The sequence below is a fragment of the Herpailurus yagouaroundi genome, unplaced genomic scaffold, assembly GCF_014898765.1.
Source record: "Herpailurus yagouaroundi ecotype Mexico unplaced genomic scaffold, PumYag 100, whole genome shotgun sequence".
Lineage (NCBI taxonomy): Eukaryota > Metazoa > Chordata > Mammalia > Carnivora > Felidae > Herpailurus > Herpailurus yagouaroundi.
The window spans coordinates 25118533-25135897 of record NW_024412391.1 but is presented as its reverse complement, the minus strand read 5'-3'; the positions used below and the strand labels follow the sequence as shown (position 1 = coordinate 25135897).

The following is a 17365-nucleotide window of genomic DNA, read 5'->3' as shown; positions in this document are numbered from 1 at the left end:
TTGTAATCTTGTTCACAAGAACTTAATATTGAAAAGGATATTGAAATCAAAGTGTGTAAGAAACAGAAATAAAGGATAAAAATAATAAGGGAATGTTTAAGAAAGGGGAAAAATAATAGTGTTAGAAGACAAGTAGTGGGAACAGGAAGAAAAGAAGGCAGAAAAAAATAGCTCTTGGGAGTTGTTTCTACTGAAACTAACCCCCTCATTGAGTTTGCCATTCTAAGACTTTTGAATCAGAGAACAAAATAAAACAAACAGATAGTTAACTTAGATTATAAGCGCTTCTAAATTTCCTTGGATTCACAAAGAATTCTTGTTCTTGTCACATAAAACAATTTATCAGGGGGGATGGGCACTATCACCAGTCCAAATTCTAATGGATTCACATTTAAGTGTCCTTAGCGAGGCCAGCAAAAACATACAAATTCTGCCAAAGGAATACACTGATAGATTTTGTATGAAGTGTTTTCTTTTGTATAGTTAACATGTATTTGAAAATAATTTATTATTATTCCAAGTTATTTTCTAATTTACTTTTATCTAGGTCAGTAAAAATGTTATAATAAAGGATACAAAACAAAACCTTCACCTATAACACTGCAACTGTAGAATACAGGTTTCTACCAGATACCTTAATTTGTTACATTGCTACAGATATAAGGCAAATTTTACATCAGATCCCATGTGGGTATATTTATGTATGTATACATGTGTGCACGTTATTTGTGTATATGTGCATATGTATATCTCTAATAGAGGGCAAGTTTGATCTACTCAATTCTTACTTCAGCTATATTTTTGAATCCTTATGTTGAGTTTGGCTATATACTATATGAGAATACAATGGCCAAAAAGAAATGTCTTCTACTAATAGAACTTACAGTCTAGAGGAAGAGAGGAATATTAACTTAGGTGTAAAATAACAAGAATTAGAAGTGCAATGAAGAAAATATACAGAATTTCATGAATGTCTGTAAGAGAATGCATGACTAGCATGAAGGAGTAGCAAAAACTATGATGAGTAAATTATATTTTAGTAGAGATAATAAGGATTACAAGTTAACAGGCAAGGATATGACATGCAGGGGTGGAAAAAGCCCAAGTGTAAGAATCATGGCAATTTTGCAGGACTAAAAGAAAGTCAGTGTGGATAAAATACAAGTACATAGTGGAGATGGATGTGAAGCTAGATATGAAAAAACCATACAATGAGTGGGATTGCATTTTTGATGGAATACTTTTGGAAAACTAGCATCTTGAGAAAATGGATTCTACTCAACACATGATCCAGTACACCCCTCTATTTCTTGATATCTTCGTCAACCTTTTGATTTTAGCCTATAAAATTTGAAGGTATTTTGTCAGATTTAACCCTAATGATTTTATATGTTGATGCTATTATCAATGGTAACTTTTATTTTAATTTCTAGTGCATTGCTAGTATATAGAAATAAAAAGCCTGATGTTATGGGTAGATACTGTATTTAGCAATTTTGCTAAATAATTTACTTTGTGAAGAGTGATACTTAACAAGGTTCTTGTTTATCTTTTTAAAATTGTATTTTCTTGTGTTTTGTTGTGTTAATCCTAATGCCAGTGATTTGTCATAGAATCAATATAATTTGCTGGATCTGTAATACCAGAATATCTCCCTCACTCCACTTGGGCAAAGCCACCTACAAATCCAATCTCCCCAGTTTAAGTATATCTGTGGTTCCTAGCAGGTGTCCTTGTAAGTCACAGCTGGTCCTAGATTTTAGTTAGTGGCCTTATGATCCTCAAGCTTCTTTCTCCAAATACAAACTAAGCAGAGAATTAAGCATTTATCCAAACTTCTATTATAATGCAAATAGCTCTGGAAAATTTCTCACACTCAGTTAAAGTGGGGAAAAAAATAGAATCTTAAACAGATCTCAATGGGAAAAGTCTTGATTGAATTAGCTAGCTGCTTTATCTTCCTATTCCACTTTGTGGTTTGAAACCTAAAATGTACTGGTGTTTTAAATTGTCACAGAAATTTGATAATGAAAACGTCTGCTCTAGAGAGAAAACAAACGAGCTTTTGAGCTTTTGATTTTTTTTTTTTAGAAACAGCATCAATGACTATTACCACCCAATAAGATTATGACTTAGTAGCTATATATGTAATTATTTATGTGAAACTTAAAGCTTTCAACACATGGACAAAAATCTAAAGGTTTTACAATGTGATTGCTACAAGATTTCTTATTTCTCCAACTCATTGAGAATAATGGAAATGTTCATCATCTAGCACTGAAAGTTAAGGGTTCTTTTAAACTCAAGATGCACACGCAACCTATTATTTAACTTTATCATTATTATTTAAAGCTTAAATATAGCAGATCTTGCTGGCAGCATTCTATTATAGGCATAGTTTCTCAAGAGTTTATGACTCAATGGTTTGAATTCACATAAGAACAAAATAGCACATAAAGTTGCCAGCCTGTATTTAATTTGTTTTCTAAAAAGGAATTAAATGGGTTATTTTTTGAAACAAATAGTACAGAGGATATATAAATTAATACATATTTTTCAAAGATCCATATTTTATTGTCACAGAAAATGAAACAGGCTAATATTATAACATCGATATTTCTCTCATTTAAATTCAGTCTCAATTGCAATTCTATGTAACTAAGTTTTAAATCATTATAATCACTATGATTATTAATAGTAATCTTAAAAATGATATTCTGCACAATATTATACCCTTAACATATATTTAAAAGGACATAAGGTAGACACTGGTAGAATTACTATTCATCAGAAATACTTGAGATCTTTACAAAAAAGGGCAGCAAATAGCTGCAAGAAACTTGTAATTTTATAAATCAAAACATTAGTTAAATATACTGAGAGAGTTGTATAAAATTTTTTATCATGTTTTCTGCTGTGTGAAAAAGTTCCATTTATTGATATAATATTTTATTTTTACTGTGACTTAAAAATGTGACAGAATGGGGCGCCTGGGTGGCGCAGTCGGTTGAGCGTCCGACTTCAGCCAGGTCACGATCTCGTGGTCCGTGAGTTCGAGCCCCGCGTCAGGCTCTGGGCTGATGGCTCAGACCCTGGAGCCTGTTTCCGATTCTGTGTCTCCCTCTCTCTCTGCCCCTCCCCTGTTCATGCTCTGTCTCTCTCTGTCCAAAAAATAAATAAACGTTGAAAAAAAAATTAAAAAAAAATGTGACAGAATAATTAAGAAAAATATAGACCTTCATTATTATGATATAGAATGTGGTATAATACATCTAGCTGTGATGCATTACACAGGATAATAATTGTTGATGGCATTAGAGGTATTCATCCAGTCCCACAAAATGTTGTTGCTAGGACGGCATTACAGAATGGTCTATGAAAATCACTATAAATAAATAAAGATTATTAAAACACACACACATAAACATGAAGGAAAAGGTCTTTGAAAAGATCAATAAGAGTGATAACCCTTTAGGAAGTCTGATCAGAAAACAAATAAAAACAAAACAAAACAAAAACAGAAAGAGAGAGGAAACAATGACAGAGACACTACAGACAACACAGGTGTCAAAAGGATAATAAGGGAATAATAGTATCTCTACATATCCAGATTCGACAATGTAGATGAAATGGGCCAATTCCTTGAAAAGTGCAACTAATACAATTCATCCAACATGAAATAGATAATTTCATGGCCTTATAACTATTAACACATAGAAACCATAATTTTTAGAACTCCCTAAAAAGAAATCTGGCTCTGGTGATTCCCTGGAGAATTCTACAAAATATTTTAAAAGAATTAAAAACCAATTCCATATCATTTCTTCCAGAAAATAGAAAAGAAAAAAAAAGAAAACCTCTTTGCTTACTAAATCTGTAAATCCAGTATTATCTGACTTCAAAACCGGGCAAAGTCAGTAAAAAATTCTAGAAGATAAAATAGTAAAAATTGATGATCTAGACTTGATGAAGAGTTTTTACACATAACATTAAAATCACAATCAATAAAAAATAATAACTGATAAACAGGGCTTCATCAAAATAAAAATTCTACTGTGCAGAAAACCCAGTGAAAGAGATTAAAAGACAAGATATAGACTGGGACAAAACAATTGCAAACCACATAAGCAACAAAGGAAACATATATATGATATATATAACTATATATCATATATATATGACTGATATATATTTACATATTTGTGTATATATATACGTATATACTCAGTACGAAAGTCAAACGTATCCAACACTACGTATCCCAACAGTACGAAAGTCAAACAAGTCCAAATAGAAAATGTGCAAGAGACATGAAGGAATATTTTTTTTTCCTCCTATGAAGTTTTGCTAGAAAAACTCCTATTCCTTCTGTTATTGTTCTTAACACTCTACAATTTACTTTTGAATGGTTTACTTGCCAAATAGTTGGAAAGGATTATTGGTTTAAGAAAAGCCCCAATCAGCAGAGATTATTATATCTTTAAAATACCACAAATAAGTCTGAAAAGTTATCCGGCATCTTGCTGTTTCTGTAGCTGGACAACTTACATCTATTCATCAGCCTGCTGAACTGTTCCCTTTGCAGAAACATAGATTTTCCAAAAATTTTCTACATCCTTGTTTTTAGCTGTTGTGGCTTGCTGAATCAAAGCAGCTGAGTTTGATACAAGTTCAGTGTCATTTCCTTCAAGAATTAATTCCTCTTTCTGGGCTTGAAATACTGAACAAGCAACACCTGGCCTCAACTGAACCCTGCAGATGTATTTTTCACCCGAGAAATTCTGGATTTCAATAAGAGAACCCTTCTCCTGAATAACAACATTGATGGGGAAGTGAGCATACACAGGCCTCATCTTGTAACAGAAGCACAGTGTAACGCCCTTGACCGTGTTCTGTACGTGACCACAGAAAGCACCAATACTAGCCAGTTGTTTTCCATCTTCCACCATTTGTCACCTTGGAGCCTCTTCTGTTTCTTTCCAAGGAGATTGAGTTCTACATTGATGTGATGGAAGTCCCTTCGCAGGGTTCCTCTGGGGCCCTTCACAATAACAGTGCATCCCTTTAGAATGATGTCAACATTTTCTGAAATGTCAGCAGTCTGATTGCTGAGAATGGTCTTCATTCTCACAGTAGATGTAGCAAAGAGCAACACGAAGGAATATTTCATTGATAAGTACATGTGCGTGGCTAATAAACACATGACAAACTTTTCAACATCATTAGCCATCAAAAAATGCAAATTAAGTCAGTGTTGAGACATCACTACAAACCTATTAGAACAGCTAACAGAATAAAATGAAACAGTGGCAGTATTAAATGGCAATGAGATGCAGATAAAGTAGATCTTATGCATTGCAGGTGGGATGCATGTTCAGTGGTACAGCTACTCTAGAAAATATTTTCACAATTTGTTTAAAGCTAAACATGCATTTACCATATGACCCATATGTGTTTATCAAATGGTCTCCTACAGTTTATCTCAGAAAAATGAAAACCTATGTCCACACTCTGTGTACTTGTACATATGTACTTGTACATAATTGTTTATAACAATTTTATTTGCAATAGCAAAAAAGTGGAAACATAAAAATGTCTCTCTGTTGTACATCCATACTATGAAATACTACTGATAAATAATAAGTGTTATTTGTCAGTAACGTGCAACAAATTGTATGGATCTCAAAGACACGTTGAGTGGAAAAACTTAGTTGTACGACGTATGTTTCCATTTATATAGCATTCTGGAAATGACAAAATTATAGAGATGAAAAATACATTAGGTCTTGCTGGCTGTTAGAAGTGGTCAACTGGGCGCAGGTTTGATTATTAAAAAAGAACCATGAGGGGGGGTGCCTGGGTGGCTCAGTCGGTTAAGTGTCCAACTTCGGCTCAAGTCATGATCTCGCGGTTTGTGAGTTTGAGCCCCGCGTCGGGCTCTGTGCTGACAGCTCAGAGCCTGGAGCCTGCTTCGGATTCTGTGTCTGTCTCTTGGCCCCTCCCCTGCTCATGCTCTGTGTCTCTCTCTCAATAATAAATAAATGTTAAAAAAAATTAAAAAAAAAAGAACCATGAGGGAAATTACTGGGGCATGGAATAGTCCTGTATCTACACTGTGCTATTGATTACACAAATCTACATTTGTGACAAAATGACACGGAATTATACACATACATCGTTCCAATGTCAAAATTTCTATTTTTGATATTGTATTATAACTATGTAAGATGTAACCAGTGGGGGAAACTGGGTGAAGAGTAAGAGTCTTCTCTGTATTATCTTTACAACTTCTTTGGGTATTGATTATTTCCAAAATTAAAGTTAAAAGGCAAATAAAAAAGTTAATACAGAAAGAAAACCAAATTAACCTGCAAAATCTTACACAGCTGGAATTGCTTTTTTATTTTTATATTTTTTAATGTTTATTTATATTTGAGAGAGAGCAAGAGGGAGACAGCTCAAATGGGTGGGGCAGAACGAGAGGGAGACACAGAAACCGAAGCAGGCTCCAGGCTCTGAGCTGCCAGCACAGAGCCCGACGCAGGGCTCGAACTCACTGGCCGCGAGATCATGACCTGAGCCTAAGCTGGACTCTTAACCAACTGAGCCACCCAGGCCCCCCTACACAGCTGGGATTGTAATTGCAGTGCTCTTTCAAAGATATTTCAGATATTTCAGAGGTTTTCAGCAGTTGAATAATTAAATAAGACTTACTGGATCCCGAAACCATTATTAAACTATGTGTTAACTAACTTCATTTTAAATTAAGAAAAAAATGGGATGCCTGGGTGGCTCAGCCGGTTGAGCATCCGACTTTGGCTCAGGTCATAATCGCATGGTTCATGAGTTCAAGCTCCGCATAGGGTTCTGTGCTGACAGCTCAGAGTCTGGAGCCTGCTTCGGATTCTGTGTCTCCCCCTCTCTCTACTGCTCCCCTGTTTGTGCTCTCTCTCTCAAAAATAAAAATTAAAAATTAATTTTTAAAGAAATATTGATTGAATATGTGAACTTCAAAAGGATTATTTTCTTAGCATTGTTTTGGAATTTCATAGAATTATGAATAATCATTGCATATTGTGTCAAATATTTCTATTATTAAAAAAGTATCAGTTGATCTTTAATTATGACAATCACAACTGGAAATGTACTAGTGTTCTTTTTTACTGATTTTTTAAAATAAATTTAAACAGATCATAGTAAAAATTAAGTCCATGCATTTTCCTGTGGAAATCACATTGGCAACAATTTAATAAAATATTTAAAGATGCAACATTTATCTGGAAACAACATAATCAATAAATCCAAATCAGAACAACATATTTATAAATATATTAACTCAAGGATTAAAAGTCATAACACACTAAAGACAACACAGATGCTGCACTAAAAAATGCAACATGCATCATAAAATGCAGAGGGACTCTTAATATTTGTGTGAATGCGCATGCAGATAGGAGCTTTGTAACATTGCCAAGCATTGTGTGACAGCTGGCCTTAGCAGAATGCTGAATAAAATGTTTAATGTAACTTTCTGTTACTTTCTTTTCTTTTCTTTTTTTTTTTTTTTTTTAGGAAATGAATATCAAATGTCTATAATGCTGATAATTATCTTAATAGATTAATAGTGAGTTACTCATGCTAAAAGTGAAAATCTGTGGGATTCATGTCATTGCTTATAACAATTGAAGTAGTAATGCACATTTTTGTATCTTAGCCATTTGGAAAAACATTCTTCTGTCCTCTCTATTTTATGACCCTTCATAAGTGATGGGCTGCTTTCTTATGTTTTGGAGGTTTAGATGCTGGCAAGGTCACACAAGCGGAAACTAATTAGCAGGCTTGTTTCATAAGGGAGAATTGAAGTGTTGTCACGTGAAATAAAGGTTCTGCCTTCATACACTCGGGTTCTATTAGTCTTGAAATGCTGACTCAGAACCCAGAATGGGTATCAGAGAATAATAATAATAACAACAACAACAATACAAAGTAGATATCCTACCATATTCCATCATTGGACTAAATACTTCATACATATAAGCTAATTTAATCTTCACAACATCCCTATGATGAAATAACAATTGCCATTTTTTTTTTATTTTATAAGTGAAGAAACTAACAGGACAGAGATACTCTCACAACTGTTTTCAAAAATACACATTTTAAATAGCATGTACCCATTTTTTAATTTTATTTTTAAAATTCTTTATATTTTTACATTGTTTTTTATTTGGTTTTGCTTTTTGTGTTTTTGTTTTGTTTTGCCATTTAAAACATCAATCCTTTGTTTATCACAGAACATTTTAGATAATAAGTGATGTATTCAGTATTTAGTCATCAAGTACCTGTTGTGTCCCTACTAAGTTTGCCTCAGACTGTGTCCTTGGGGTGCCTTATGGTTCTTTAATCTAAACAATTCATGTGTAATGTGCTCATAAAAATGTATGTGAAAACTGAAATGTCTTGAATGTAAGAATGAAGTCCAGTGGAAATTACAGTTGATCTGGTACAAGTTTGTTTAATATGTAGTCTGAGCATTTTCTCTACTTGAATGATTTCCTGTCTCTTTTAATGCTTTTTGACTATTATCTCAGTTTACAGTCATTTCTTCCTAAGAATTAGAATGTGAGCTTGGGGCGCCTGGGTGACTCAGTCGGTTAAGCATCCGACTCTTGATTTCAGCTCAGGGCATGATCTCAGGGTTTGCAGTTTGTGAGTTCAAGCCCCACATCGGGCTCTGCACTGGTGGTGTGGAGTCTGTTTGGGATGCTCCCTCTCTCTCTCTGCCCCTTCCCTGCTTGCTCTCTCTCTCTCTTTCAAAATAAATAAACTTTAAAAACTTAGAAGGTGAGCTTCAACATACTCTTAAGAACAAAGACAGGGGAAAGGAGAAGGGATTTGTTCTATTTTCTACTTTCTGAGACCTATGTATTCTGTTTTCTAACATCCAATACAAACAACTCTTTTCACAAATGAATCTATTATTGTGTCTAATCAGTGCCCACACTATCAAACTTTTGTTTAGTAAGAACTCTAATAATCTTACTTTGTGAAGACCTAAATAATAATTTTATATAATTATGGAGTTTATCATCCCGATATAGGGAATAAACATTCTATCTTAAGAAAAGTTATTTTAATTATGTAGGCAATTTAATGTATTAGATACATTTGTGTGAATTAAAGCTTTCAAATATATTTATATAATTATATACTTATTTTTTTTAATTTTTTTCAACGTTTTTTATTTATTTTTGGGACAGAGAGAGACAGAGCATGAACGGTGGAGGGGCAGAGAGAGAGGGAGACACAGAATCCGAAACAGGCTCCAGGCCCTGAGCCATCAGCCCAGAGCCTGACGCGGGGCTTGAACTCACGGACCGCGAGATCGTGACCTGGCTGAAGTCGGATGCTTAACCGACTGCGCCACCCAGGCGCCCCTTATATACTTATTTTAAATGCCAGCATGATTAAATTATGATATATGAACTTTAAATATGATTATTTATTAAAAGTGAAAAAGATATAGAAAAGTCCTTTAAAATAACTACAACTTAATGTTACTTGCTTTCCCCTCCCTAGTCTAAGAAGAAGAAGAAAAAAATTTATAAATTGTTTTCAAATGCTTTGGTAGATTATTTAGCATCAATTACATTTATTGTTAGTAATGTTTTCTCAGTTTATATGGACATGGTTTATAGGGAAAATCACATTTTATATTAATGTTTGCAAAGAAATCAAAAAGCCTACCTCAGTAATGATATAACATATTCATTTATCGAAATAATGATGATGGCAATTTTAGAAATAATTTTGTTAATGGAAGAGTGATTCATTGTTAGTGTGATATTTGAACCCATTGACATCATTACAAATGGCTTACTAGATTCCCTAGAGCTTTTTAGTGTACTCTTTGGCAGTTACTTAAAAGGAAAGACATCAATGTCTGCCAATTATCTTTGGGGGAAACAGAGAGTACTAATGCATTCAGACATATTAGATTTGGTTAAAAGGAAAGGGGACTGGTACAGGTTTTTCTTTGTCTTGAAAATTCAATGGAGTGAAATCCTAAAGAAAAAAAAAGTCTAAATAGGAGTAAATTGACAAATTATTTATAATTTATAACAAAACATGACACAATAAAAAGGATCAGTACATTACTCTTCTCGCTGAATATGTCAAAGAACTACAGTAGGTAAAAATGTAGCCTTTCATGTATTGCTGGAGTGGGGGTAGGTTAGATCATCAATTTGATGAGCTGCTCTGAGTATTTCTGAATTTTCATCTGAGATTTAACAATTAATAAAACAAACTTTAAGACTACCAATAATTATATTAAGCCTCCAGTATCATTTATCATTCCTACCCTTGTCCCTTTCCTCTCTTAATCATGCACAGGTAAACAAAGCCCTCACAAATTCTCTCTCTCTCCCTATATATGTGTATGTATATAAACACACATGCACACATACATATATACACATATACACTCTCTCTCTATATATATATATATAATACTAATATTTTTACTAAATATATATTTTACACTAATATATAATATATATTTGGTAATATATTAATTTTTTACTTCTGAATATATATGTATACATCTGTGTATATGTATACATATATACCAAAATTAAAAGAATGTTTTCTTCAATAAAACACACCCTTTTTTAAACTTCCACTTCTAGTCTTATTAGAGTATCATTGATCAGAGGACTCTTAAACAGCTTAACCACCAAGAAAACATTTTAATAATTTTTATAGATATTGTACTATAAGCAGTGCTAAAATGTCACTCAGATGCAATTCTGTGTCTGTTAATCTGCATGTATGAAAAATACCCTCCTATAATTTTGAGTTCACTTATGGTTATTAATTTCTGAAAAGAAAATAATACAGGTGGGAATTTTATTGACTATTTTTGCACAAAAATTCTGTGTGCTTATAACTATTTGAGCCTATCTCTAGTGCCTATACTCTTCCAAGTTTATAGCATCATTAAATCAAGCAGGGATATACATCTACGGGCTTCAAAAGTACCAGATAGTTGTATTTGTCTTTCCCTTTTCAATTGGACTGAAACCAGATCACTTAACAATAACAATATGGTCACAAAAAATTAAAAACATAATAATATTAGAAACAAGAGGGAGTGCTGAAGCTGTTGTGGAAAGATTAGTAGAACCAGTTGCCCAAATTCACAGCTACTGAACACAAAAATATAACACTAGTTTATGCAAAGAACAAGAAGGGTTTGTGTAAATACTAGGATTACGCAATTGTGTGTTCGTTGTGGCAGGTGAGGTCAGTTCATTTGCCAGAATCTCTGCCCATGACCTTCTCTCTGGGCATTTTCTGCTGCCTATGGAAGTCTGAAGAGGACACCCTAATCACTATGAATGGTCAGGTGGCTTCCCGCTGAGATCAAAGATAGATTTTCTTTGTCAATTTTCTTTAGAATAATATACAAAGTAAATAATGCTGTGGCTTTATAAGTACAAACTCCTCAGAAATACTCTTCCGGGGGCACCTGGCTGGCTCAATTGGGAGAGCATGCGACTCTTGATCTTTAGGTAATAAGTTCAGGCCCCACGTTGGGTGTAGAGATTACTTTAAAAAAAAAGTAAAAAACCTTTAAAAAAAGAAAAAGAAAGGTCCTTCCAAAATAGTACAGAAAACAGATAAGCATTTATACAGTGCTTTACTTACTATTATTTTTTAATCACATGTATTACCTAAGGGGTTAGGTAAAACTATAGGAAAAACAACCATATAACAAAATATTTAGAAAAAAAGTAAAATTTCAGGCAATACCAGTAAGAATTACTTAGTTTTGGAAAAGGAATATTTTCCAACAGTAATTATCTGAATGCTTTTAGTACACTCCTGTAATTAAAATTTCCTTCAAAATTGAGCAAAATTTTGAGCAAAATCTTCTGAGGCTATTTGTAAGTCATTATGCATTTATTGAGAGCTTACTTATTTATATTATATTATCTATAAAACCATAAAAATACAGTCTTTGTGGAAATGCATACTTCACAGAACACATGGTTATAGTAAACATTCGTTTGTACAAAGTGACTGGGAATCAATATGTTCTGATTAATTTAGAAATAACCAATTTAAAAAAATAGGAAATATAAGCAAGTCTAATATGAAATCATACTAAAAATAATTTTTATTTTCACAAACTATTCATAAATATTTCTTTTGCAATGTTTTAATAACTATTGTTAACATCAATTACCATTATATACTAAGGGATAAAACAATTCTTATAGTTTTCTTTTCATTCTTTCTTTTTTTTTTCATTAGGTTTGGAGTTAATGGTCATTCTTTAAAAGTTTAAATTAGATTTTCTTACAATATGAAAGCAGAAGTCATAGCAGTTGTGCATTTTAAGATGATATATTTTAGAAAACAGACACTTACGTTTTGAAATTCATTTCACTGCCAGCCATAGAATGGAAAGTATATCAATGTCAGTATGAATGGAATGGACTGTTCACAGCACATCACAGGAGTCCACAGATGGCCACGAGAATTAGGCTGACCTCCTACTAGTCTCACTGAAATTAGCAGGAAATGAGTGTATCTTCTCAATGAACTCATATTTATTTAAAACCATACAATTTGCTATTCTCATTTTCATGACAGAAAGTATATATTTAGTAGCCATCTTCCTCATGTAACATAAATGAGATAAACTATTCTCCAGAAAATAAAAAAATAAAAAAAAAAGGTGGGAGAGAGGGAGAGAAGGAAAGAAAGGGGGAGGGAGGAATGGAGGAAGAAAGGAAGAAAAGAAGGAAGGAAGTGAGGGAAGGAAGTGAGAAGAAAGGAAGGAAGAAGAAAAGAAAGGGAAAGAAGAAAGAAAAATGATGTTTCTAAAAGAATAGATGTTTAAGTCCTTTTAAAATATGGGTCACTTCAGATGAGAAATGTTCTTGGGAGGGGCTTGGGAATAAATTATTCTTTTCATTGAAAAAGGTATTTAAATCAATATTAGGGAAGATAGCCCTATGTCACTGAAAATAGACACATGTCTTTGTGCATTAAAACCTAATGCTCCAAGGTTATGGATCAGTGGCTAGAAACACAGAGATCGCACACTTCTTTGTTTGCTCCAATCGCTAGAAGGAGAGACTACTACCTATGCTTTATCTGCTAGGACACCTTTCTGTTGGGATTGGAGTAGAATTCTGAGTGGTGGTTTTGAGCTAAAAATAATTTCAGGATTTAGATTCTCCAGAGACCAACTCACTCTGCTAGGATTTGAGAAGTTCTGAATAATTTGTGCTGACAGGCTTTTGATTTGCCCTTTTCAGGTCTAGGGTCTGTTGTCTTCTTTTAGGTGTTGTCAAATTTATAATGGCCTTTTTCCAATCCTCCAGGAACAGATACAGAGTTCTTTGGTTTGTAGGGGTCCCTCACATGAGTAAGGGTGATGCTGTAGGGAGTTTGTAATGTAGAGTTTGTTAAGGATAAAGTGTTCAGTACTGTCTTCTATCCTATTCAGAACTTTAATACTTAAGGTCTGTAAGATGGAGTTTCTCATTACAATAGAATACTTAGAGTACTTAGTTTTTGTAACGTTTCCTCTTTTTTTTTTCCTTTTTTTTCCTGTAAAGATTTTTTTTTTTATTTTTAAATAATCTCTACACCCAACATGGGGCTCGAACTCAGAACTCCAAGATCAAGAGCTGTGTGCTCTACTCACTGAGCCAGCCAGGCGCCCCTGTTGCATTTTTCTACTACAGGATAGAGCTCAGAAATATTTTCATAAGTTGAGATATAAAGTAAAAATAAACATTAACTTAAGGGCTGGCTCATATGTTAGCTAATAGGAAGAAGTTTGCAGTACTAATAGGCTTGAGAGACACTGCTAATTTTTCCTCTCTTTTTTTTTCTTTTTCTTTTTCTTTTTTTTTTTAATGTGGAGCAGCTACCTTTTGACAAAGGGCCAAATCAAACATACAATTTTGTGACAATATATTACTTGAGAGTCATGTTTGGATGGTTGGGGGGAAAAATAAAAGGGATGTCTTCAAATAGTAATTTGTGATACTGATTATGCAATTACTGATTTTTGCCAGTTAAGAGCTTGGAACCTGAGGTCAGACAGACAAAAGTTTAAATCTGGCTCCAAGAATGAATAGGCCTGTAGCACTTGAAGATGTTACTTAACTGTGTTGACTCATGTATCCATCTATGTATGATAATAAAGATAAAAATCTCATAGGAGTGTCATGACATTTAAGTTACACAATGCATGTGAAGCTTTAGCATAGTACATGGCGCATTTTTATCCTCTAAAAATTTAGCTGCCATTATTCATCATGCCTTTTGCACCATCGTTATTACTGACTGACTTGTTCATTTTTTACTCCACTGTATAATCACACAGAGTAACTTGCCCAGAAAAGTTTCTTCATATCTTCTAATCAAGTGGAGTTAAATATAAACATTGATTCTATTTTGTATTACTTTAGGATCAAATTATTCCTCTCCCTATATGCTACTTAGCATATTGAGAGACTGCTGTTTAGGGCTGACTGACATAATGGCTTCATGTGTACTGGGCCTAATGCCATCAGATAACAATTGCATTTATAAGAAACTTTAGAGATCAGTGTAAGAACTTGCATAACCTGAATAACAGGGCAAAGAATATGCAGAATGCTCATTATTTCCCATAGGATTTCAATTTAACTGGGAAAACTGTAATTTCTTTTTTATAGAGAGGGTGAAGCATATAATATTAGCTCTGAATCTGATGCAACAATATTTGAAAAAAGAAAACAGAGCCACTATATTTAGAGGAAGATCAGGTTTCTCTTTTGGAAGATAAAACAGGGGCTAAGTGCAACCTAGAGAGTAGAATGCTTAATGCACCCTAATCATTTTATGGCACTGTATGGAAAGTAAAGTAACTAGTTCCATCCCTGTGATTTATTACATATATATTGAATAATATTCTTAATCTCTCAGAGCTTTTAGTGTTTTTAGCTATATGATGAAGGTAGCCATATCTGACCTTCCTTGATCACTAGAATCAGATGATAAGTTGTCAAAAATCAAATGAGATCAGCAAGTAGAGGTATATAATGCATAATATATAATAAAGATATATATATATAAAATGTGCTATATGATCTAATTATATCATGTATGTTATGATCTTAACAGTCTAATAACTCAGGGTTTTAATAGAAATATATATATATATATATACACTCTGAAGTGTATACATTATATACATATATACAAATTTTAGGTATATAATATATACATACATTATATATATATATATATATATATATATATTGCACACATATGTGTACTATGATGTATAATATATATTCTATACATATTATATATGTATAACATATACATATATTTAGGCACATTTTATATGTATAATATATAACATAGATACCTATATTATACATATGTATAAATTATATACATTATGCATAATATGATAATGTATATACAATACATGCATATGATACGTATCTTTAATATATTTACCTTATTCCCTTCACCTGTGCCCATTAATTTCTATGTTTGTTTATCTGTTTTCCCACTGTCTTTTTGCATGCAAAGCAATTTTAGTTTTCACATTTCTGTTTTCATCATCTCCCTAGATACAAGGGAGGAATCTGGTTCTCATACATTAGCATCTGTCCACTCAGGCTTCTGCTGAAATGAACAATCTTTGAATAGCCTTTAGCATTCTTATCTTCTAGCATATTCTGTGATAACCTTGCCTCCTAGTAATTCCTCATTATCCTTATTTTGATGCAAACCTAAGGCATATGTATATTCTATTTGTTTTCTCTCAGTTACTTCTGCACTATACTCTAGAGAAGTGACATTTGGCTGTAATCATGTGGGCAGCTCAGAATTCTGTGAGGCTGCTCTCAGGCACTTAGCTAGACAGCTTATTTAGTGATTGCCAGTCTCTGATACTGGTATGATGCTATATGGAGTGTTGCACTTCCTTAGGTCACCCCATTTTATTCCTTGGTTTGGCGAATTTCCTAAATTTTCTAGTAAGGTAGAAAGCAGAGCCCTTTCAAAATAACCATGCACAGAAGGGGACGTCCACTAAACTACTGTCCTAATTTTCAGCTATCCTACAAGCAGACTAAGTCTTGCTTTCAAACCTGGGAAACCCTCTCTCAAATATATGACTTTTCCCAAGTCCTGAGGGTGAAGATGAAACTTTTAAATTCTCTCTGTTCAAGTATCAGGTTTTGTTTTATCATACTCAGGCTTTGGAATTGAAAAAAAAAGAAGAAGAAGAAGAAGAATGACATTAATCTCAGTCCCCCAGATCTCTATAAATCAACACCTTTGATTTCAAAGTTCTATTCTATATTAAGATTCCAAACATCTGATTAGATCAGTTGACTTCTTTATACTTTCTGGGCCCTTTAATCTTCTCTTTCCTAAGGTGAATGAATATGTGCCCTTTCTCTTTCCTAAGGTGAATGAATATGTGAATGAATATGACTGCCATTGATTCTTTGTAGAAAGGAAGGATACAAAGGCCATGTATTAGTTTGCTGGGGCTGCCATAAGAAAGTACCACAATTTAGGTGGTTTAAAATGCAAAAACGTATTGTCTCACAGTTTTGTAGGCTAGAAGTCCAAGATCAGGGTGTTTGCAGTGTTGGTTTTTTCTAAGGGCCGTGGGGAGAATCCATTCCATGACTCTCTCCTAGCTACTGGTAGTTTGCTGGCCATCTTTGGCATTACTTTTTGCATCACCTCAATCTCTATCTTCATGTTCACTTGCCATTCTCATTATGTCTGTGGCCGTGTCCAAATCTCCCCTTTGTATATGTATACCACTCATGTTGGATTAGGGACCTGTCCTACTCCAGTCTGATCTCACCTTAATAATATCTGCAATGACCCTACTTCCAAATAGGGAGACATTTTGAGGTACTAAGAGCTAGGATTTCAACATATGAGGGGTAGGGCACACAATTCCACTCTTAATAGTCCACAAGGGCAAAAAATTTTTTAGTTAATACATCTGTATTTTGTCCTGTGGTGAATTACCCTTAATAGTTTATTCACTACAGTGTCCCCTCACTAATATAGATCATGTAATTCTTTGCAATCTAATCTAATATGTAACAAAAATGCTAGTTTCTCCCTAATGTGTCCTTTTTATACACCAAAGCGAAAGGGTGCTCATATGTGTCTTTTAATAAGGAAGCTACACTTAACCACATATATCTGTGCAAGTGCTATTAAGAAGAAAGGTGTTAATAAAAATATAAGCAATAAAGAATATATGATTTCCACATATTAGATAAAAGCTATATTTGATACTTCTGAC

General features: G+C 33.5%; 1 long non-coding RNA gene and 1 pseudogene across 1 annotated transcript in view; both read right to left on the bottom strand.

The window, feature by feature from the left end:
- Positions 1–12570, bottom strand: part of LOC121028433 (uncharacterized) — a 116207-nt gene extending 103637 nt beyond the window's left edge. The window contains exon 1 of the long non-coding RNA XR_005789224.1: positions 12439–12570. This is a non-coding gene — a long non-coding RNA (uncharacterized LOC121028433). The remainder of the gene's footprint in view (positions 1–12438) is intronic.
- LOC121028432 (60S ribosomal protein L9-like) lies at positions 4454–5156 on the bottom strand (annotated as a pseudogene).
- Positions 12571–17365: the final 4795 nt, after the last annotated feature.